Here is a 24,724-nt window from a genome sequence, read left to right as displayed (position 1 = left end):
GTTGAATTAATTGAATTCATTAAAATACCTCTAAATTTTTACCTAAACTTTCTCAGTATTCTTTAAAAAGAGAAGCTAAGGAAGGGCTTGTTCTTATAATTCAAGACTTTTTGGTTAAAGGTTTAATAAACCCTTGCAGCAGTCCTTGAAACAGTTTTCCCTGTTAAGAAATCCAACAATTGGGGCAGGAGATTTGTACAAGACTTACATGAGATTAAGCATATAGTAATTCCAAGATTCCCTCTAGTTCGTAACCCTAACCTACACCTTCCTAATGTTTCCCCTGAAGCCACTCACTGCACAGTAGTTGATCTTTGCAGTGTTTTTGTTTTTACTATCTCAGTCCTTCTGGAAGTCAACATTTGTTTGCTTTCATTTTGGGGGAACAGCAATTTACCTTAACTATCGTGTTCCAAAATTTTACTAAGTCTCCCACCTATTTTTCTCAGGTTTTACATGTTGATTTATAGCCTTTACAGTTTGCAGGGTTCTATTGGAAAACCTGGTGGTGTAGTGGTTAGGTGCTATGGCTGCTAACCAAGAGGCCAGCAGTTCGAATCCTCCAGGTGCTCCTTGGAAACTCTATGGAGCAGCTCTACTCTACCCTATAGGGTCACTATGAGTCGGAATCGACTCAACGGCACTGGGTTTGGGTTTTTTTTGGTACCTTATGACAATATGTGGATGATTAGTGATTAACTGGTCTGTTCTAACTCTCAGCAGGCATGTCTTAGTGATAGTATTCTCTTGTCACAACGTTTGGCCAGAGGCAGTCACAAAGCCTCCAGAGAAAAATTATGGTCAGCTCAATCTTTTGTTAAAAACTTGGGACATATTATTTCAGCAAAAGAGGTCACTTATAGACCACAAAAGAAAAGAGATGATCTTAGCTTATCTTGTCCCTACTACCAACAGGACTCTGCACCCACTGAAGACCTTGGCTATCTGATTTTTCTTTGCTGGCTCTAACCACTTTACCATTATATAAAAAGTTAAGGGCCTGATCTCTTCCATATGTCTGAGGAAGGAAAAAAAGCTATTGCTCAACTAAAAGAAGCTCTTAACCACTGCACCACCAAGGCTACACTCTTGTTCTAGATCTTTCAAATTATAATTTATAATTTTCACTTTTTGTCCATGAAATTCTGGAATGCTCTTGGAGTCCTCACTCAAAAACACAGAGGACAACAAAGAGCCATTGGTTATTTCACCATCCAGCTCGAGCACTTTGCAAGGAGCTACCCCCATTACCTTATAGCAGTCATTGCAATTGCTAGACTGGTCGAGACCACAGCAGACCCCACAGTTTTGGGAAAATTTCTTGATGTTTATGCCCCTCATGTGGTGTCAACCATTTTAAATTCATCACTTACTGTATAACTGTTAGCCAGCAGCCTGGCTTCTTATGAAGTTCTCCTTTGGCCACTTCTAATATTCAGTTACATACTGTAACCTCTCTGAATCCATCTACATTTTTACCTTTACCTAGTAATGATGACTATCCACCCCACGATTGCTTAAATCTTACTTAGCAGCTTTTGTCTCCTAGAAAAGTGTTATGGATTGAATTGTGTCCCCCCCAAAAAAGTGTGTCAACTTGGCTAGTCCATGATTCCCACCATTTTATTATCTGATGTAATTTTTCTAAGTGTTGTAAATCCTGCCATTATGATGTTAATGGCACATAGGGTCACTATGAGTTGTAATCAACTCTAAGACACCTAATAACAACAACAACAATGATGTTTATGAGGTAGGATTTGGGACAGTTATGTTAATGAGGCAGTACTCAATCTACAAGATTAGGTTGTGTCTTAAATTGATCTCTTTTGAAGTACGAAAGAGTGAAATGAATAGAGAGAGGGGAAATTCATACCACCAAGAAAGCAGATCTAGGAGCAGAATGTGTCCTTTGGACCCGGGATTCCTGTGCTGAGAATCGCCTCGACCAGGGGAATACTGATGACAAGGACCCTTCTCAGAGAGAGATATTACCCTAGAGCTGGCACCCTGAATTTGGACTGCTGTCCTACTAGAATGAGAGAGAACAAATCTGTTTGTTAAAACCATCCAGTTGTGGTATTTTTGTTAAAGCAGCACTAGATAACTAAGACAACAAGGTTTGCAAGCAACCCCATTATCAAATCCTAATTTAGTTTTATTTGTAGATGGGTTATATTTAAAGCCTGAACCTACCAGCTCTCATTACCAGGGAGGATATGCCATTACTACGTCAATTGAGGTCCTCAAAAGTGGCTCTCTTCCTGAAGTCACTTCAGCAGAGCAAGCTGAAATAATCACACGCACAAAATCTTGTGAACTGGCCTTTGGATTGTTAGTAATTGTTTTCATGAACTTTAGATATGTGATTGGCATTATTCATTATTTTAGGGATGTTATGGAAACAAGGAAACCCTGGTGGAGTAGTGGTTAAATGCTATGGCTGATAACCAAACGGTCAGCAGTTCGAATCCACCAGGTGCTCCTTGGAAACTCTATGGAACAGTTCTACTCTGTCCTATAGGGTCACTATGAGTTGGAATCGACTCGACGGCACTGGCTTTGGTTTTTATGGAAACAAAGGGCATTCCTAACTTCTGAGAGCCAAATGAAAAATGGCTCTTTAGTAGCAGATCTTTTAGAAGCCTTTCTGCTCCTTTCTGAGATTGCTGTATTTAAAATCCAACCCCATCATCCCAAAGGGGTTCCACAAAGAGAGAAAATTTAAGGAAACAGCTGGTAGAGCAGATAAACAAGCCATTTCCCAATCACCCTTCAAAGATACCACCCTCATTTATAACCATGATAATTCCAGTCATGATCATGATGAAAAAGAGAGAATAGATAATATTAATAGAACAGTTATGTGGCCTGTAAACATGAAACCTATAAAATGTTGCCCACCAAATTTTGAGTGGAAAGAAATTTCAGAAGCACTTTTTAAACATCAATAATTAACCCCCACAGGTGAAATTAGAGAATGGAAGCAGGCCAGCTGTCATCAGATCCAATCACTGGATGTGGATTGGGCCTAATAAAAACACATTTTGCCAGAATGCTTACATGTTCCAATGGTTCAAAACTGCTAGCACTATAATATAGAAATAACAGCAGATGAACTAATCAAGGCTTTAGAAGCTACTTGGGGGAGATTTTTCTGCAGCTGTAGACCATGTTTTCTTCTCATAGTTTTAAAAATCACACTCCCAACAGGAGACAGAGTACCCAGTAACCAGGGTACACACTTTCCCACCCTCCACTCTTTTTCCCTGTGTGTGGCCTCTGCCACTTTCCAATGGGCCATGCCTGCTCAGCTGGGGAGATACCAGCTCACTGCCACCTGGATTCACCATCTCGGGCCTCAGGCATGAAAGACAGCAGAAAGGGAGTATAGGAAAGCAATTTCACTCATCTCCCAACATGAGACAAATACCAGGTAACCAAGGATACACGCTTCCCTCGCCGTTTTCCCTCTATGTGACCTCTGTTGCTTTGCAACAGGCCACGGTCACTCAACAGGAGAGAGAACATCTCACCAATGCCCGGGTTCATCTTTCTACCACTGGCCAACGCTTTCACTTCCATTTTTGTTATTTTGTTGTTGTTGCTTCTCTCTCTCTCCCTTCCTTCCATTCCTTTCTCCCCCCAGGATAGCCCCATGTGCCATCCCCTCCGTTCTTGATGGGCTGAGCCATAGTGATTGGCTTGAGAGCCGCTGGTACACGGCTGCCCAGGGTTTGCATCACCCCTGCTGGAAGGCTCCCTTAAAGCCGTTTTTTTTTTTTTTTTTTTCCAATTTCTTCTCTCTCCCTCTTTTCCTTCCTTCCCTTTCTCCCCCCAAGCTAGCCCTGTGTGATGTCCCTGCTCCTTTGTGGTGGGCTATGCCATGTCACTCTGTGAGAGAGACACTGGTGTATGGCCTCCCAGATCCAGGTCACCCCCTTTAGCAGGCTTCCTCAGAGCCATTTTTAATTTTATTTTCCAGTTTCTTCTCTCACCTGCTCTTCCTTCCTTTCCTTTCTCCCTCCAAGCTAGCCCTGTATGATGTCCCTGCCCCTTCTCTGCAGGCTGTGCCACATCACCCTGCTAGATACACACTGATTCACAACCACCCAGATCCACATCACTCCCTTACAGCAGGCAACTTCTTTTCTTTTCTGGTTTCTTCTGTCTCCCTTCCTTCCTTTCCTCTCTCCAGACCACCTAGCCCTGTGAGCTGCCCTCACCCCTTCTCAATGGCATTGTGGCACCACTTGGCTAGACAGCCACTATCACATGGATTCCCCAGGTCTGGACCTCTGTCGACAGCCAGTTCGTTTGGCACAATATTTTTTTCTTCATTTTTTTTCTCTGTCCCTTTTTTCCCTTCCTCCTTTCCCCTTCTCGACAGGCTGAGACACACCACTTGGCTAGGGAGCTACTGTCACATGGTCTCACTGGGTCTGCCCTACAACCGCCTACCAAATCCTAGCACTCATTCATTTATTTACTTTTTTCTTTTTTTGATTGTTTCTGTCTTCTTTCACTCACCCACTTTGCTCTCCACATCACATCTTCTCCCTTCTTTCCTGCCCATTGGTACCAAATGCTGAGTGTCACACACCTGAGAAGAAGGGACATGGTCCTTCTGATTTTGCCCTGCACTACCCTCTGGCCCAGCCCTATCAGCTCTAGTTCATGCTACAAATTACTCATGCCCACCCCTGGCCCTCACTGGACCCACTCTGCTACACCATAGCTGAGTGATCAGTCTCCCCACCTGGACAACACGGTGAGAAGTATTATGCCCACAGTTAAGTAAGCAACAAAACATGCCCAGCCCAACTGCCCAGATATAACCAAATAAAACAAAAAAGGACAAAACAAAGAAATCTACAATCAATAAATGAAGAAAATAATTCCAGAATGTCCCAGAAACAGCAGGCAATATCAAAACATACAGAAAACCAAAAGAGGATAGCTCCAGGGTAAACAAAATAACACCAGATGACTTTCTGGTAGAAAAAAGACACTGGAATTACCTGGCAGGGAATTCAAAACTCTAATATTGAGGACTCTGCACGATATGAAGGAAAATGCAGATAAAAATAAGTAAGAAACAGACAAAATCACAGAAAATATAGACGAAATCAGGGAAAACACAGATAAAGCAATGGAAGAATTAGGCAAAATAATACAGGAATAAAATGTCAAAATAAGCAAGTTACTAAAAATCATACAAAATCAGGAAATAGAGATAAAAAAATACACAATGAGATTTCAAAAATGGGCAATGCAATAGAAAGTTTTAGGAGCAAATTTGAAACAATGGAAAATAGGATCAGCAAAATTAGAGACAAATCCTTGGGTATTACTTTGAGGAAAAAAACAGAGAAAAGAATGAAGAAAAATAAAGATACACTGGGAATGATGTGGGATATAATCAAAAGCAAAAATTTGCATGCTATCAGAGTTCCAGAACAGGGGGAGAAAATGAAAAATGCAGAGGATCATTGAAGATTTGCTGACAGAAAACTTCCCTAATATCATGAAAGACGAAAAGCTAACCATCCAAGAATCTCAACAAACCCCAAACAGGATAGGTTCCAAAAGAAAATCACCCAGACATATAATCACATTCGCTAATACCAAAGACAAAGAAAGAATCCTGAAAGCGGAACAAGAAAATGAAGTCACATACAGAGGGGAAACAATAACACTAAGCTCTGATCACTTGGCAGAAACCATGCAAGCAAGAAGGCAATGGGATGACATATATAAAGCCTTGAAAGAAAAAAAACAGCCAACTAAGAATTATATATCCTGCAAAAGACTCACTCAAATTTGATGGTTAAATTATAATATTTCCAGATAAACAGAAATTAAGGCAATATGTAATATCCAAATCAAGCTTACAATGATTATTAAAGGGAGATCTTTGGTTAGAGAACCAACACCATCAGACAACGACATGAATCTAGGACACAGGACAGCATCAGCCAGGTACCAACCTACATAATGAACTCTCAAGGATGAAACAAAACTAAAATATTTACAACAGGGACCCAGAGATGTCAATCTGTAAATGAAAACAATGTCAGACAATAAAAGAAGGAAAAAAATATTGCAAGTATAGAACTTTCAAATGGAAAGGAAGTCAAGGCATTATCAAGTAATAAAAGATTGATTTAAACTTAAGAAGAAGGGTTAATTTCAAGGTAACCACAAAGAAAGTTAACAAACCTATTTGTCAAATAAAGAAAAAAAAAGTCTTAGTGAAAACAAGGAAACCCTGGTGGCATAGTTGTTAAGTGCTACGGCTGCTAACCAAAGGATCAGCAGTTTGAATCCTCCAGGTGCTCCTTGGAAACTCTATGGGGCAGATATACTCAGTCCTATAGGGTCACTATAAGTCAGAATTGACTTGACAGCACTGGTTTGGGTTTTTGGGGTAGTAAAAACAAAATCTACAACAACAAAAGAAAGAAAAATCCACAAACAAAAGGAATTCAACACAGGAGAGTAAGAGGAACAAAGAAAGCATCAGCACCACAAAAAAAGAAAGAAAAAAAAAGCACTAGAAAATGACAGCAATAAACTCACACCTATCCATAATTGCACTGAACATAAATGGCTTAAATGCAACCATAAAAAGACAGAGTGACTGAATGGATAAAAAAAAAAAAAAAAAAAAGGACCCATCAATATGCTGTCTACAAGAGACACACCTTAGAAACAAGGACATAAATATATTAAAAATCAAAGGATGGAAAAAATATAGCGATCAAACAGCAACCAGAAAAGAGCAGGAATGGCAATACTATCTCAAATAAAATAGGCTTTAAAACAAAATCTACCATAAAAGACAAGGAAGGACATCATGTAATGATTAAAGGGACAATCCACCATGAGGGCATAACCATAATAAATGTCTTAGGCAGGGTTCTCAAGAGAAGCAAACACAGTAAATAGTATAAATATATCTAGAGAGAGAGATTCATGTCAACAAAATGGCTCATGCAGCTGTAGAGGCTGTAACGTCCCAAGTCCATGGGGCAGGATAGAGGCTTCTCCTGACTCATGTAGCCATAGGGGCTGGTGAATCCAATATCAGCAGGTCGGGGAGTAGGGTTGTTGCTCACAATCTGTGAAGATCAATGAATCCCAAGATCAACAGGCAAGACTGCAGGGAAGCTGCTAGCTCAAGTCCCAAGAACCAGAGGTCAGACAAATAGGACCCAGCTGGAGGATCCAGAATGAACAAAATGTCCCAACGTCTGCCAGAATGTCCACCCACACTTGATGCAGCCCACACACCCAAGGAAACCCCCCTTCAGCTGATTGATTACTCACAGCAGATCCCGTCATGAGGGTGATCACATATCGAATCTCAACAGGGAAGTGACCACAACATCACGCGACTGCCAAAACACTGAAAATCATGGCCTAGCCAAGTTGACACACAATCATAATCATCACAATAAATATCTATGCACCCAATGACAAGACTCCAAAATACATAAAGCAAACTCTAACAGCACTGAAACGAGAAACTGACAGTTCCACAATAATAGCAGAAGACTTCAACATACCACTCTCGATAAAGGAGAGAACATCTAGAAAGAAAATCAACAAAGATACAGAAGATCTAAAGGCCATAATCAAAGTACCTGACCTCATAGACGTATAAAGAATGGAGTAGCAAGAGTAGCAAAGTACACATTCTTTTCCAATGCACATGAAATGTTCTCTACATTTTAGGCCACGAAGACACCTCATCATAATCCAAAACTTTGAGAGGTACAAAGCATTTCCTCTTATCACAATGCTGTTAAAGTAGAAATTAATAACAGGAAGAGCAAGGAAAAAAAATCAAATACATGGAAACTGAATAATACCTTGCTTAAAAACCATTGGGTGATAGAAGAAATCAAAGGCAAAATAAAAAAATTGCTAGAATCAAACAAACTAAAACCTTTGGGACACAGCAAAGGTACTGCTCAGAGGTCAATTTATAGCAATAAATGTACATATCAAAAAAGAAGAAAGGGGAGGCAGGGCCAAGATGGCGGACTAGGTGGACGCTACTGCGGATCCCTCTTGCAACAAAGACTCGGAAAAACAAGTGAATCGATCACATACATAACAATCTATGAACTCTGAACAACAAACACAGACTTAGAGATGGAGAACGAACAAACACGGGCAGACAGCGATTGTTTTCAGAACCAGGAGCCAGCGTACCAGCTGATTACCTGGAAAAACCAGTTTCCCAGTGATGGCTCGGAGACAGCAGTCCATATCAAACCACATAAAGAAACAGACCATGACAGCTTCTCCAACCCCCCAAACAAAAGAATCAAAATCTTTCCCAAATGAAGATACAATCCTGGAATTATCAGATACACAATATAAAAAACTAATTTACAGAACGCTTAAAGACATCACAAATGAAATTAGGCTAACTGCAGAAAAAGCCAAGGAACACACTGATAAAACTGTTGAAGAACTCAAAAAGATTATTCAAGAACATAGTGGAAAAATTAATAAGTTGCAAGAATCCATAGAGAGACAGCATGTAGAAATCCAAAAGATTAACAATAAAATTACAGAATTAGACAACGCAATAGGAAGTCAGAGGAGCAGACTCGAGCAATTAGAATGTAGACTGGGACTTCTGGAGGACCAGGGAATCAACACCAACATAGCTGAAAAAAAATCAGATAAAGGAATTAAAAAAAATGAAGAAACCCTAAGAATCATGTGGGACTCTATCAAGAAGGATAACTTGCGAGTGATTGGAGTCCCAGAACAGGGAGGGGGGACAGAAAATACAGAGAAAATAGTTGAAGAACTCCTGACACAAAACTTCCCTGACATCATGAAAGACGAAAGGATATCTATCCAAGATGCTCATTGAACCCCATTTAAGATTGATCCAAAAAGAAAAACACCAAGACATATTATCATCAAACTTGCCAAAACCAAAGACAAACAGAAAATTTTAAAAGCAGCCAGGGAGAAAAGAAAGGTTTCCTTCAAGGGAGAATCAATAAGTTCAGACTACTCAGCAGAAACCATGCAGGCAAAAAGGGAATGGGACGACGTATACAGAGCACTGAAGGAGAAAAACTGCCAACCAAGGATCATATATCCAGCAAAACTCTCTCTGAAATATGAAGGAGAAATTAAGATATTTACAGATAAACACAAGTTTAGAGAATTTGCAAAAACTAAACCAAGACTGCAAGAAATGCTAAAGGAGATTGTTTGGCCTGATGACCAATAATATCAGGTACCAGCACAATACAAGGTCACAAAACAGAACGTCCTGATATCAATGCAACTCAAATAGGGAAAGCACAAAAACAAACAAATTAAGATTAATTCTAAAAAATAAATAAATAAACAAAATAATACACATAACAGGGAATCATGGAAATCAATAGATAAACGATCACAATAATCAAAAAGAGGGACTAAATATAGGAGGCATTGAATTGCCAGATGGAGAGTGATACAAGGCGATATGGGGGGATGGGAAGATAGAGAGAGAGGGAAGACGGCAAAATTGGCACGAAACGAGAGACTGAAAGGGCTGCCTCAATAGGGGGAGAGCAAGTGGGAGAAGGGAGTAAGATGTATGTAAACTTACAAGTGACAGACTGGAATGGTAAATGTTCACTTGAAGCTTAATAAAAATTAATTAAAAAAAAAAGAAGAAAGGGGCAAAATCAAAACGTTAGCTATACAGCTCGAACAAATAAAAAAAGAACAGCTAAAGGAGCAGGCAGCTACCATAAGAGAGAAAATCATAAAGATCAGAGCAAAAATAAATGCAATATAGAAAAACAAAAGAATCAACAAAATGGAAAGATGGTTCTTTGAAAGGATAAACAAAATCGACAAACCACTGGCCAAATTGACTAAAAGGAAACAGGAAAAAAAAAAAAAAAAAAAGGAAACAGGACACAAAATAACCCAAATAAGAAATGAAACAGGAAACATTAGAACTGGAGGGCATTATGCTGAGTGAAAAAAAGTCAATCATGAAGGGCCAAATATTGTATGAGATCACTACTACAAAAACCCATGGAAAGTTTTATACACACACAAAAAATCAATCTTTGATGGTTACAAGGGAGGAGAGAGGTAGGGATAGAAAAACACTAAATAGACAATAAATAAGTGGTAACTTTGTTGAAGGGTAGAACAGTACACGGTGCTGTGGAAACCAGCAAAACTTGTCCAAGGAAAGGTCATGGAGGCTCCATAGACACACCCAAATTCCCTGAGGGACCGAATTACTGGGCTGAAGGATGTGGGGACCATGGTCTTGGGGAACATTTAGCTCAATTGGCATCACATAATTTATAAGAAAATGTCCTACATTCTACTGTGGTGAGTAGTGTCTGGGGTCTTAAAAGCTTGTGAGTGGCCATCTAAGGTGCTCCACCTGTCCCATCCCATCTGGAGCAAGGGAGAATGAAGAAAACTAAAGGCACAAGGGAAAGATTAGTCCAAAGGACTAATAGGCCACATCTACCACAGCCTCCACCAGATGGAGTCCAGCACAACTAGATGGTGCCTGGCGGCTACCGCCACCAACCTTTCTCACAGGGATCACAATAGAGGGTCCCGGACAGATCAGGAGAAAATTGTAGAACATAATTCTAACTCACAAAAAAGACCACACTTAACTGCTCTGACAGAGACTGGAGAAACCCTGGGACTATGGTCCACAGACCTGCTTTTAACTCAGAACCTCATTCCTGAGGTTCACCCTTCAGCCAAAGATTAGACAGGCCCATAATACAAAACCAGACTCAACGGACATACCAATCCAGGGGCAAGGATAAGACGGCAAGAGGGGACAGGAAAGCTTATAGTGGAGAACCCAAGGTCAAGAAAGGGAGAGTGTTGACAAATTTGGGGGTTGACAACCAATGACGCAAAACAATGTGTATTGATTGTTTAATGAGAAACTAATTTTTCTCTGTAAACCTTCATTGAAAGCACAATAAAAACAAAACAAACAATCGAAAGACAAGGAATGATCTTTCACCAGAGTTTGCAGAAAAACCAAAACCCAGTGCAGAGGGAGCATAATACTGCCAGAAACCTGAATCTGGACTTCTAGTCTCCAGAATGTGAGACGGTAAGTTTCAATTCTCTAAAGCCACCTACTTTGTGGTGTTTTGTTATGGCAGCTCTAGGAAACCTACACATTGGACAATGACCTTGTGTTCACCTTCTTCTAACATTGTTTCCCTGGAAACCTGATGAATAGGAAAAGTCATCTGCATTAGTTGGAAACATGGGTTTGGATTGATAAATATTTAGGGAAAGGTGCAGCTTGGAGCTTCCTGAGTGTACTGTGATTTTTATGTCAGTGTTCCCTTTGGCAGATCCTGGAAGTTCTGCTGAAGTTCTCTTTGGGTGATATTGACCCGTATAGAGCCCTTAATCAGAAAACTAAGAGAGGCAGAAAACAAATGCAATTACATATTTTTCAACCTGATTTATAATAAGCAAAATGAAATTAAAACAGACAGATGTGCCATGTATCTAGCAAGTGGGAAGCAATGTAGAAGCTTGACAACATTCTCAGTTGGCAAGGTCAAGAAAAAGTAGGCTCTTAGCACATGGTGGAAGGCTAAAATATCACACCCCTCTGGAGAAGAATTTGAAATATCTAATAAATTTAACAGAACATTGACCTCTTGATCCATTAATCTCACTTCAAATTGTATGTTCTGATGATATGCACACACATATAAAAAGTAACATATACATTCATGGTATCATTCATTATCTGTTACAATAAAATATTGGAATAGTTATTTTCTAAAATGAAAACAGCAAGGTGTAGATAAGATGGTAATATAAGCTTCCTTGGCTATAAAAAAAGAAGAATGAACACTGGAGGGACTTATCAGGAACTCATGAAATGGTTACTTTATTAAATGTGGGAACAGGTAGAAGGGGGTGTGATGGAAATAAGACTACCCACCATAGACTCTTTCATACAATTTTTATTTTTGAAATTGTGTTTTTCATAGTTAAAAAATGAGGTTAGATAAAAAAGGAAGCAAAATCTAAAATTTAAAACAAACTAGAGCAAATAAATGCAAAATTTTATCCATATGGTAACATTAGTCATGCAGAGATTAAAATTATTACAAGTTGTTTTGGAAGAGAATATTCACACATAACTTAGAGGCAAACATTCTGGGACAAAAGAAATTTTAACTTTCATTCAATAATTGAACAGTTAATAGTAACGTTTGCATTGTTCTATGGGTGTTATTTTTATAAATATTATAAAATGGAAATAAAACAGTGAAAAGAGAAAATATATTAAAAAGCTATTTAAAAACTTTATCATTAAGCTTTCATTGTCAAATTCAATAAAAACTACTGAATTTTAAATGTTATTTGTGTATCAAAAATCTGACCAAGTAAAGGCCCTGAAAATGATGAGATTTTAATAGGACTGAACATTTGCAACTAGCACAAATAGCAAACAGTTCTTGTGGTCTAAATTGTTCTTCAGTGCCATGGAGTGGATCCCAACTCATAGTGACCCTATTTGACAGAGTAGAACTGCCCCATAGGATTTTCTAAGCTGTAAATCTTTATGGAAGCAGACTTCCACATCTTTCTCCCACTGAGTACCTAGTGGGTTCGAACCACTGATCTTTCAGTTAGCAGCCAAGAGCTTAAATTTTGCACCACCAGGCCACCAATAAAAGAATCAGAGCTAATGGAAAGATGCATGATAGCAGGTGATGGGCATGGGAAGCACACAGTGAGCTGAGAACATTGTGCTGTGCTACAAGAGGAAAAATGTGCAAAGCCTAATGCAAATATGTCAGATGCAGTCAGGAGCACCTACTAGCCAAATTTGGAATAACCTGAGCTTCAGAAAGAAAAATGACTGTAATCGATTGTGAGAAATTGAACAAATGAAATCCCTGACTCCTTCTTGATACACACAACAAGAACAGGGAGAGTTCTTCACTCAGCTCCCTTAGTACTGTAGTTCTTTCAATCCCTTTTAAGTTCTATCGGTAGGACTGAGTTTGATCTTTAAAGGTTTTGTGTTTTTGTAGAAATTAAAAATGATTCTAGCCAAGAGTGATTTTAACTATTTAATGCTATTTGAAATGTATGAACATAGAAATTGTATTTTAGGATCTTATTGTTGAATATTTACCATTATTCTTCTACATAGACCAGGAGAAATATGTGCCAGTCTGCTCCTGTAAAGATTACAGCTTTGGAAACCTGATGGAGCAGTTCTATTCTGTCCTGTAGGGTCACTGGCATGGATTGAATTACGTTCCCCAAGAATGTCTGTCAACTTGGCTGGGCCATGATTCCCTGTATTCTGTGAGTCTACCATTTTGTCATCTGACATGATTTTCCTATGTGTTGTAAATCCTATTTTTATGATGTTGATGAGATGGGATTGGCGGCAGTTATGTTAATGAGGCAGGACTCAATCTATGAGATTGGATTATGCCTTGAGCCGGTCTCTTTTGAGACATGGAAGACAGAGGCAAGCAGAGAGACATGGGGACCTCATTCCACCAAGAAACAAGAGCCAAGAGAATAGTGCATCCTTTGGACCCAGGGTCCCTGTTCTGAGAAGCTCCTCAACCAGGGGAAGGCTGATGATAAGGATCTTCCTCCAGAGCCTACGGAGAGAGAAAGCCTTCCGCTGGAGGTGACACGCTGAATCTGGACTTGCAGCCTAACTAGGCTGTGAGATAATAAATTTCTCTTTGTTAAAGCTATCTGGTTGTGGTGTTTCTGTTAAAGCAACACTAGAGAGCTAAGACAGTCACTATGAGGTGGAATTGTCTTGACAGCAAAGGGTCTGGCTTGTTCATTTGGTTTCTACAAACACACAAAACCATGAAAATGTTCGAACCACCAAACTTTCGGTTAGCAACCAAGTACTCAACAATTTGTGCCATTGGGACTCCTTAACCCAAATGTAGTCCTTGGAATATTTCATTGACTTTCTTATCTTTGTTCTATAGGCCTTAATTCAGAACTTACCATATCATGTGCATGTATTTGTGTGTGTTTATACATGTTATTGGATTTTTATCAATTTTTATATCAGTGTTATGATTGTTATATACCCAACTCAATTTTTACTTCTCCTTATAATTTGTTTGAACTATTAAGTGTGCTAGGTATCTTGTAGAAGATCATACATTTGGTCTTTTTTGGCATATTTATTTATAGATCAATAATGAGGCAGTTCTACTCTGTCCTTTATGGTTGCTATGAGTCAGAATTGACTAGATGGCAACGAGTTTGGTTTTTTTGGTTTTAAGTAGGCTAAATATCAAGAAGTGACAAATAATTGCTTATATTTTGTTACCAGCATAGGTCTGACTTTGTCAGGTTTTACGTTTTTCATGTAATATTATTTTGAAGATGTAGACCACCAGATCTTTGCCATTTTCTCTAAAATACAGAATCTCAGAAACCCTCATATGTTATGTTGAAAACTTTGAGAGTTAGGAAAGTAGTGGACCGAAGCAAGCACTGAAGTGAGTGCCTCTAATTTCTTGCCAAGGATGTTTTAGAAACAGGACACACTGCTTTATGGTATGCCAAGTTTTGATATAGTGCTTTTTAGGGTCCGATATTGTTCTTTCAGATTATAATTACATCATTCAGTTAGTATTTAATGCAAATTCTAATTTACTGATAAAAATGACAACACTTGGAAAAATAAAATTGAGAAAATTGGATTAATAATATAAAATTCAGAAAATTATGTATTTTGATTATATAAATGAACTGTATCAATGGCATTATTCACAAGTGGGATACTCCAGTTTCCCTTCCTGACATGTTACTTGAAAAGTCTCTCTTGGTGTCTTTTCCCTATATCCCCATTTGCAAGTAAATTCAATGATTTCATTTGTTTTGATGTAAATATTTGTGTCATATTTTCATTTTAACTGTATGTTATGCTTTTCCATCATTTCTTCTGATATTACACATGCATCTGAAAGTGGAAAAAACAAATATAAAAATTATTAGTACACAAAAATTATTTTCATAAACTTTCAGGGTTTCAAGTAGAGTGTTATATAATGGTTTAGGAATTCTTTCTCTAAATCTTTCCAAACTGTCTCTGTGAAAAATCATCATGTATATTTAAATATTGTGAAACGGTAAATCTAACTAACCTAACCTAATCGATTATGAGCTGTCGAGTTAATTCCAACCCTATGTGTTACAGCATAGAATTGTCTCATAGGGTTTCGTGGCTGTAATCTTTACAGAAGCAAATTGCCAGGCCTTTCTTTCACAGCACTGTCTGGTGGGCTGAAGCTGCCTTTATTAGTAGTTGAGTGCAAACCGTTTGCACCACCCAGGGAACTTGAAACTAGTAAATGATGCAAAACCACATATTATGCTTAATATCTGATAAAAAAAAAAAATCTGATAGCTAGATGTTATTATCAGAGAATCAAAATATGAATTATCATATTAAGAGTTTTGTATTAAAGAAATGTTCATACCTATTGTTTCAGTAAGAATTTCTAAAACCGTATTTTCACATGTTAATATTGAAAACACTATGGAGCAGTTCTACTTTATAACACATGGAGTTGCACTGAGTAAAAACTGACTCAATAGCAACAGGTTTTGATTTATAATATTTGGTAGTCAAATATTCAACACGATGGTTTTTCATTAATTCATAAATATGTTGCAAACAGCAAAACATTATGCTCATTACTCTGATTTTCCCAGGATCCAAGAAAATACTGAAGTACTTACCTAAGCATTTTAGTGGTTCTGACACTGTCCATTTCTACATGTTATATGTTTGTTACCCCGAAGTTCAGAGAAGGCCTGGCATTGGTACTCAACTGATGATCCTTGGGCATATGTGGGTAATAGGAATGAAGTTATGTCTCCATTTTCAATAGTGGAGGGGGCCCACATTTTCCTTCAGAATCTAGAAATAAATATATTATTTGATTTAATGAGATACCAGCTCAGTATACAGATTAAATTGAGGCAAATACAAATTAAGCACATAATGTAACATCAAAACTTGTGATTCACTGAAGAAATTCTTATCATAAATTGAAAGTTACTACATTTTTCAATTCTTCCTTTTATCCTGCTTTAAAACACACATAAAGCACTGACAAATAAGCTTTGAAATATTGGAGTATCGATTTTTTCTTCATGAATATATGCTGGAAAATTGATAGCTAAGGTAAACAAACGAAGTTTCTCTTTCTCTTTGAGAACTAATGTATGCCTGATACAAGCCATTGTATATTTAATTGCCTCATATGCATGCGAAAGCTGGACAATAAATAAGGAAGACCGAAGAAGAATTGATGCCTTTGAATTATGGTGTTGATGAAGAATACTGAATATACCATGGGCTGCCAGAAGAAGGAACAAATCTTTTTGGGAGAAGTACAGCCATAAGCCTCATTAGAAGCAAGGATGGCGAGATTTCATTTCATGTACTTTGGATATGTTATCAAGAGGAACCAGTTCCTGGAGAAGGACATCACACTTGGTAAAGTAGAAGGTCGGCAAAAAAGAGGAAGACCTTCAATGAGATGGATTGACACAGTGGCTACAACAATGGGGTCAAACATAGCAATGATTGTAGGGACGGTGCAAGGCCAGACAGTGTTTCATTCTGTTGTACACAGAGTCTCTATGTACATCTAACAACAGTGTCTTTGGGTCTGTAGTCATTTAAAAAAAAAATTATTACAAAAGATGTATCAACTCCTTGCAAAAATTCAAACAATAAAAATGTGTATTTATACTTTTTTTTAAGTATAGCTAAAAATCCAAGACATATTTATAAAACCAAAGTAAGAACATTATGAAAGACAAAGGGAAAAAATTGGACTTGGGGCTAAAGGATAGCCATGTTGGTGAGTTATCTGGATTTTCTTTTCGTCTCCCGTATATCCTACATTGGGCATTGGGAAGACTGCAACCCAGAATCAATATTCAGTTCAGATAAAGTAGTTCCGAGAGAAGCCTGCTGTTTCTAACCCGTCTTTAAAAAGGAGCAGCCTAGCAATACAGAATTTTTTAGGCAATAACTGACCTACGGTAGAAAATCACCATAGAAGAAAAAAAAGACCATCCACCCCTCCCATGGTCATCAGGGCTGAGTGAGGGGCCTAGACTTCCAGGCACACCCTTAGGTAACAGGGCACCTGTGTCGTTTCTATAGTGTCAACAAGGCCAAGTGGGATGCCTGGTTTACACTCTACATGGCAGTAATGGAAGTCTGCCAAAATGCCAGATTTAAATAAAATTCACGGTTTCAAAATGTAAATACCCAAAATGTACAGGACGCAACTGAAAATCACTCATAATATCAAGAATGGGGAAAATCTCAAAACAGGAAAGACAATCTACAGATGCCTACACTGACATGATTCAGATGTTGAGATTAATTGAAAATGATTTTTAAAACCCACTGGGGATTATGTAACTGAAAAATAAAATAATGGAATTTTTTTTTTATTAACTTTTATTAAGCTTCAAGTGAACATTTACAAATCCAGTCTGTCACATATAAGTTTACATAGCTCTTACTCCGTACTCCCACCTGCTCTTCCGCTATTGAGTCAGCCCTTTCAGTCTCTCCTTTCCTGACAATTTTGCCAGCTTCCCTCTCTCTCTATCCTCCCATCCCCCCTCCAGACAAGAGCTGCCAACACAGTCTCAAGAGTCCACCTGATATAATTAGCTCACTCTTCATCAGCATCTTTCTCCCACCCGCTGACCAGTCCCTTTCATGTCTGAAGAGTTGTCTTCGGGGATGGTTCCTGTCCTGTGCCGACAGAAGGTCTGGGGAGCATGGCTGCTGGGATTCCTCTAGTCTCAGTCAGACCATTAAGTATGGTCTTTTTATGAGAATTTGGGGCCTGCATTTCGTTGATCTCCTGTTCCCTCAGCGGTTCTCTGTTGTGCTCCCTGTCAGGGCAGTCATCGATTGTGGCCGGGCACCAACTAGTTTTTCTGGTCTCAGGATGATGTAGGTCTCTGGTTCATGTGGCCCTTTCTGTCTCTTGGGCTCCTAGTTGTTGAGTGACCTTGGTGTTCTTCCTTTTCCTTTGCTCCAGGTGGGTTGAGACCAATTGATGCTGCTTGTTAGCATTTAAGACCCCAGACGCCACATTTCAAAGTGGGATGCAGAATGTTTTCATACTAGAATTATTTTGCCCATTGACTTAGAAGTCCCCTCAAACCATGTTCCCCAGACCCCCGTCCCTGCTCCGCTGACCTTTGAAGCATTCATTTTATCCCAGAAACTTCTTTGCTTTTGGTCCAGTCCAATTGAGCTGACCTTCCATGTATTGAGTGTTGTCTTTCCCTTCACCCAAAGCAATTCTTATCTACTGATTAATCAATAAAAAACCCTCTCCCTCCCTCCCTCCCTCCCCCCTTCGTAACCACAAAAGTGTGTGTTCTTCTCAGTTTTTACTATCTCTCAAGATCTTATAATAGTGGTCTTATACAATACTTGTCCTTTTGCCTCTGACTCATTTCACTCAGCATAATGCCTTCCAGGTTCTTCCATGTTATGAAATGTTTCACAGATTTGTCACTGTTCTTTATCGATGCGAAGTATTCCATGGTGTGAATATACCACAATTTATTTACCCATTCATCCGTTGATGGACACCTTGGTTGCTTCCAGCTTTTCGCTATTGTAAACAGAGCTGCAATAAACATGGGTGTGCATATATCTGTTTGTATGAAGGCTCTTGTACCTCTAGGGTATATTCCGAGGAGTGGGATTTCTGGGTTGTATGGTAGTTCTATTTCTAACTATTTAAGATAACACCAGATAGATTTCCAAAGTGATTGTACCATTTTACATTCCCACCAGCAGTGTATAAGAGTTCCAATCTCTCCGCAGCCTCTCCAACATTTATTATTTCGTGTTTTTTGGATTAATGCCAGCCTTGTTGGTGTGAGATGGAATCTCATCCTGGTTTTAATTTGCATTTCTCTAGTGGCATTTTCTCATGTATCTGTTGGCTGCCTGAATATCTTCTTTAGTGAAATGTGTGTTCATATCCTTTGCCCACTTCTTGATTGGGTTGTTTGTCTTTTTGTGGTTGAGTTTTGACAGAATCATGTAGATTTTAGAGATCAGGCACTGGTTGGAGATGTCATAGCTGAAAATTCTTTCCCAGTCTGTAGGTGGTCTTTTTACTCTTTTGGTGAAGTCTTCAGATGAGCATAGATGTTTGATTTTTAGGAGCTCCCAGTTATCAGGTTTCTCTTCATCATTTTTGGTAATGTTTTGTATTATGTTTATGCCTTGTATTAGGGCTCCTAGGGTTGTCCCTATTTTTTCTTCCATGATCTTTATCGTTTTAGTCTTTATGTTTAGGTCTTTGATCCACTTGGAGTTAGTTTTTGTGCATGGTGTGAGGTATGGGTCCTGTTTCATTCTTTTGCAAATGGATATCCAGTTATGCCAACACCATTTGTTAAAAAGGCTATCTTTTCCCCAATTGACTGACACTGGTCCTTTGTCAAATATCAGCTGCTCATACGTGGATGGATTTATATTTGGGTTCTCAATTCTGTTCCATTGGTCTATGTGCCTGTTGTTGTACCAGTACCAGGCTGTTTTGACTACTGTGGCTGTATAATAGGTTCTGAAATCAGGTAGAGTGAGGCCTCCCACTTTCTTCTTCTTTTTCAGTAATGCTTTGCTTATCCGGGGCTTCTTTCCCTTGCATATGAAATTGGTGATTTGTTTCTCTATCCTCTTAAAATATGACATTGGAATTTGGATCGGAAGTGCGTTATATGTATAGATGGCTTTTGGTAGAATAGACATTTTTACTATGTTAAGTCTTCCTATCCATGAGCAAGGTATGTTTTTCCACTTAAGTATGTCCTTTTGAATTTCTTGTAGTAGAGCTTTGTAGTTTTCTTTGTATAGGTCTTTTACATCCTTGGTAAGATTTATTCCTAAGTATTTTATCTTCTTGGGGGCTACCGTGAATGGTATTGATTCGGTTATTTCCTCTTCGGTGTTCTTTTTGTTGATGTAGAGGAATCCAAGTGATTTTTGTATGTTTATTTTATAACCTGAGACTCTGCCAAACTCTTCTATTAGTTTCTAGTAGTTTTCTGGAGGATTCCTTAGGGTTTTCTGTGTAAAAGATCATGTCATCTGCAAATAGTGATAACTTTACTTCCTCCTTGCCAATCCGGACACCCTTTATTTCTTTGTCTAGCCTAACTGCCCTGGCTAGGACTTCAAGTACGATGTTGAATAAGAGTGGTGATAAAGGGCATCCTTGTCTGGTTCCCGTCCTCAAGGGAAATGCTTTCAGGTTCTCTCCATTTAGAGTGATACTGGCTGTTGGCTTTGCATAGATGCCCTTTATTATGTTGAGGAATTTTCCTTCAATTCCTATTTTGGTAAGAGTTTTTATCAAAAATGGGTGTTGGACTTTGTCAAATGCCTTTTCTGCATCAATTGATAAGATCATGTGGTTTTTGTCTTTTGTTTTATTTATGTGATGGATTACATTAATGGTTTTTCTGATATTAAACCAGCCTTGCATACCTGGTATAAATCCCACTTGATCAGGGTGAATTATTTTTTTGATGTGTTGTTGGATTCTATTGGCTAGAATTTTGTTGAGGATTTTTGCATCTATGTTCATGAGGGATATAGGTCTATAATTTTCTTTTTTTGTGATGTCTTTACCTGATTTTGGTATCAGGGAGATGGTGGCTTCATAGAATGAGTTGGGTAGTATTCCGTCATTTTCTATACTTTGAAATACCTTCAGTAGTAGTGGTGTTAACTCTTCTCTGAAAGTTTGGTAGAACTCTGCAGTGAAGCCGTCCGGGCCAGGGCTTTTTTTTGTTGGGAGTTTTTTGATTACCGTTTCAATCTCTTTTTTTGTTATGGGTCTATTTAGTTGTTCTACTTCTGAATGTGTTAGTTTAGGTAGGTAGTGTTTTTCCAAGAATTCATCCATTTCTTCTAGGTTTTCAAATTTGTTAGAGTACAATTTTTCATAGTAATCTGAAATGATTCTTTTAATTTCATTTGGTTCTGTTGTGATTTGGTCCTTCTCGTTTCTTATTCGGGTAATTTGTTTCCTTTCCTGTATTTCTTTAGTCAGTCTAGCCAATGGTTTATCAATTTTGTTAATTTTTTCAAAGAACCAGCTTTTGGCTTTGTTAATTCTTTCAATTGTTTTTCTGTTCTCTAATTCATTGAGTTCAGCTCTAATTTTTTATTTGTTTTCTTCTGGTGCCTGATGGATTCTTTTGTTGCTCACTTTCTATTTGTTCAAGTTGTAGGGACAGTTCTCTGATTTTGGCTCTTTCTTCTTTTTGTATGTGTGTATTTATCGATATAAATTGGCCTCTAAGCACTGCTTTTGCTCTGTCCCAGAGGTTTTGATAGGAAGTATTTTCATTCTCATTGCATTCTATTAATTTCCTTATTCCCTCCTTGATGTCTTCTATCACCCAGTCTTTTTTCAGGAGGGTATTGTTCATTTTCCAAGTATTTGATTTCTTTTCCCTAGTTTTTATGTTATTGATTTCTACTTTTATTGCCTTGTGGTCTGAGAAGATGCTTTGTAATATTTCGATGTTTTCGACTTTGCAGAAGTTTGTTTTATGACCTAATATGTGGTCTATTCTAGAGAATGTTCCATGTGCACTAGAAAAAAAAGTATACTTTGCAGCAGTTGGGTGGAGAGTTCTGTATAAGTCAATGAGGTCAAGTTGGTTGATTGTTGTAGGTAGGTCTTCTGTGTCTCTATTGAGCTTCTTACTGGATGTCCTGTCCTTCTCCAAAAGTGGTGTGTTGAAGTCTCCTACTATAATTGTGGAGGTGTCTATCTCACTTTGCAATTCTGTTAAAATTTGATTTATGTATCTTGCAGCCCTGTCACTGGGTGCATAAATATTTAATATGGTTATGTCTTCCTGATCAATTGTCCCTTTTATCATTATATAGTGTCCTTCTTTATCCTTTGTGGTGGATTTAAGTCTAAAGTCTATTTTGTCAGAAATTAATATTGCTACTCCTCTTCTTTTTTGCTTATTGTTTGCTTGATATATTTTTTTTCCATCCTTTGAGTTTTAGTTTGTTTGTGTCTCTAAGTCTAAGGTGTGTCTCTTGTAGGCAGCATATAGATGGATCGTGTTTCTTTATCCAGTCCGTGACTCTCTGTCTCTTTATTGGTGCATTTAGTCCATTTACATTCAGCGTAATTATAGATAAATAAGTTTTTAGTGTTGTCATTTTGATGCCTTTTCATGTGTGTTGTTGGCAACTGCATTTTTCCACATACTTTTTTGTGTTGAGATGTTTTTCTTAGTAAATTGTGAGATCCTCATTTTCATAGTGTTTGACTTTATGTTAGTTGAGTCGTTACATTTTTCTTGGCTTTTATCTTGAGTTATGGAGTTGTTATACCTTTTTGTGGTTACCTTATTATTTACCCCTATTTTTCTAAGTAAATACCTAACTTGTATCGTTCTATATCGCCTTGTATCACTCTCCATCTGGCAGTTCAATGCCTTGTGTATTTAGTCCCTCTTTTTGATTATTGTGATCTTTTACCTATTGACTTCCATGATTCCCTGTTATGTGTATTGTTATTACTATTTTTTTTTAATTAATCTTAATTTGTTTGTTTTTGTGATTTCCCTATTTGAGTTGATATCAGGACATTCTGTTTTGTGACCTTGTATAGTGCTGGTATCTGATATTATTGGTTTTCTGACCAAACAATATCCTTTAGTATTTCTTGTAGCTTTGGTTTGGTTTTTGCAAATTCTCTAAACTTGTGTTTATCTGTAAATATCTTAATTTCGCCTTCATATTTCAGAGAGAGTTTTGCTGGATATATGATCCTTGGCTGGCAGTTTTTCTCCTTCAGTGCTCTGTATATGTCGTCCCATTCCCTTCTTGCCTGCATGGTTTCTGCTGAGTAGTCAGAACATATTCTTATTGATTCTCCCTTGAAGGAAACCTTTCTTTTCTCTCTGGCTGCTTTTAAAATTCTCTGTTCATCTTTGGTTTTGGTGAGTTTGATGATAATATGTCTTGGTGTTTTTCTTTTTGGATCAATCTTAAATGGGTTCGATGAGCATCTTGGATAGATATCCTTTCATCTTTCATGATGTCAGGAAAGTTTTGTGTCAGGAGTTCTTCAACTATTTTCTCTGTGTTTTCTGTCCCCCCTCCCTGTTCTGGGACTCCAATCACACGCGAACCAGCTGGGCTCCCCCTCCCCGGGTCAGCTCAGGCGACCGGAGCAGCTCCCCGCACCTGAGCCGCGACAGCGCGTCCCGGCTCGGACGCCACTCTCCCCGCTCCAAGACCCGTCAATGTCTCCCGGGGACTTCTCCCACCGGCTGCGTTGCCACGTCGCTTGCGTGAACCAGCTGGGCCCCCGCTGGGGTCCGTTCAGGGGGGTGAAGCTGCTCCCCGCTCCCGTGCCCTGCCAAAATCCCGGCGGGACGGCTCCCCGGCTGGGATGCTGCTCTCCCCGCTCCAAGACCAGTCACTGTCTCCCGGGGACTTCTCCCACCGGCTGCGCCGCCACGCCGCCCTCGCGAACCGGCTGGGCCCCCCCGGGTCAGTTCTGGGGGATGGAGCTGGTTCCGCACTTATGCAGCGCCTGCACCCCACCAAAATCCCGGCGGGACGGCTCCCCGGCTGGGATGCTGCTCTCCCCGCTCCAAGACCAGTCACTGTCTTCCGCGGACTTCTCCTACCGGCTGAGCCGCCACGCCGCCCGCGCGAACCGGCTGAGCCCCCCCGGGGTCAGTTCTGGGGGATGGAGCTGGTTCCCGCGCTTATGCGGTGCCTGCGCCCCGCCAAATTCCCGGCGGGACAGCTTCCCGGTTGGGACGCTGCTCTCACTGCTCCAAGACCAGTCACTGCCTCCCGGAGACTGTTCCCACCAGCTGCGCCGCCACGCCGCCTGCGCAAACCGGCTGGGCCCCCTCCCAGAATGAGTTCGGGGGCTAGGGCTAGGCCCCTTGTTTGTGCTGTCTGCCTCCCTGGGCTTTGCCCCAAATCGGGCGCCGAAGGTCACCTGACTGATATGCTGGCTCCAGGCTCTGAAAACAATCGCTGCCTCCCCGTATTTGTTCGTTCTCCGTCTCTAAATCTGTGTTTGTTGTTCAGGGTTTGTTGATTGTTATGTATGTGATCAATTCACTTGTTTTTCTGAGTCTTTGTTGCAAGAGGGATCCGCAGTAGCGCCCACCTAGTCCGCCATCTTGGTCCCCCCAAAAAATATAATGGAAATTTTAAAGAATTCACTGAATGAGCTCAATAACAGATTGGAGATAAGAGTGAATCTAAAATTGGTGGTAAAATAATAAATAATAAACACTCTAAAAATAGAGTGAAAACAAACAAAAATAAGCAGAGTTTCAGGCTTCTGCTGGAAAATTGAAAGAAGTTTGGAGACCCATTAAGAGAGAAGAGTGTGGAGTGGAATGAAAAAATATTTAAAATATAATGATGGAAATTTCTCAAATTGGACATAAAGCATAAATCTGCATACTCAAAAATCTGAACGGACTTCAAAGATAAACCCAGAAACACTGTGTCAAGACACATCATAATCAAATGGCTGAAAAGTAAAGTATGTCAAGACACATCATAATCAAAAGGCTGAAAAGTAAAGTAAAA

At 39.2% G+C, this 24,724-nt stretch overlaps 1 protein-coding gene and 1 long non-coding RNA gene across 2 annotated transcripts in view; both read right to left on the bottom strand.

The window, feature by feature from the left end:
• LOC126066874 (complement factor H-like) overlaps nucleotides 1-24,724 on the bottom strand; it is a 181,157-nt gene that overhangs the window by 89,679 nt on the left and 66,754 nt on the right. The gene's annotated exons all lie outside the window — the stretch shown is intronic.
• LOC126066820 (uncharacterized) overlaps nucleotides 14,935-24,724 on the bottom strand; it is a 56,853-nt gene continuing 47,063 nt past the window's right edge. The window contains exons 3-4 of the long non-coding RNA XR_007515267.1: nucleotides 15,799-15,979; nucleotides 14,935-15,016 (exon numbers count right to left, since the gene is read on the bottom strand). This is a non-coding gene — a long non-coding RNA (uncharacterized LOC126066820). The remainder of the gene's footprint in view (nucleotides 15,017-15,798; nucleotides 15,980-24,724) is intronic.

Source organism: Elephas maximus, chromosome 24, assembly GCF_024166365.1.
Source record: "Elephas maximus indicus isolate mEleMax1 chromosome 24, mEleMax1 primary haplotype, whole genome shotgun sequence".
In the NCBI taxonomy this organism is placed as follows: domain Eukaryota; kingdom Metazoa; phylum Chordata; class Mammalia; order Proboscidea; family Elephantidae; genus Elephas; species Elephas maximus.
The sequence above is the reverse complement of the archived record's forward strand: the minus strand, read 5'-3'. Positions and strand labels throughout refer to the sequence as shown.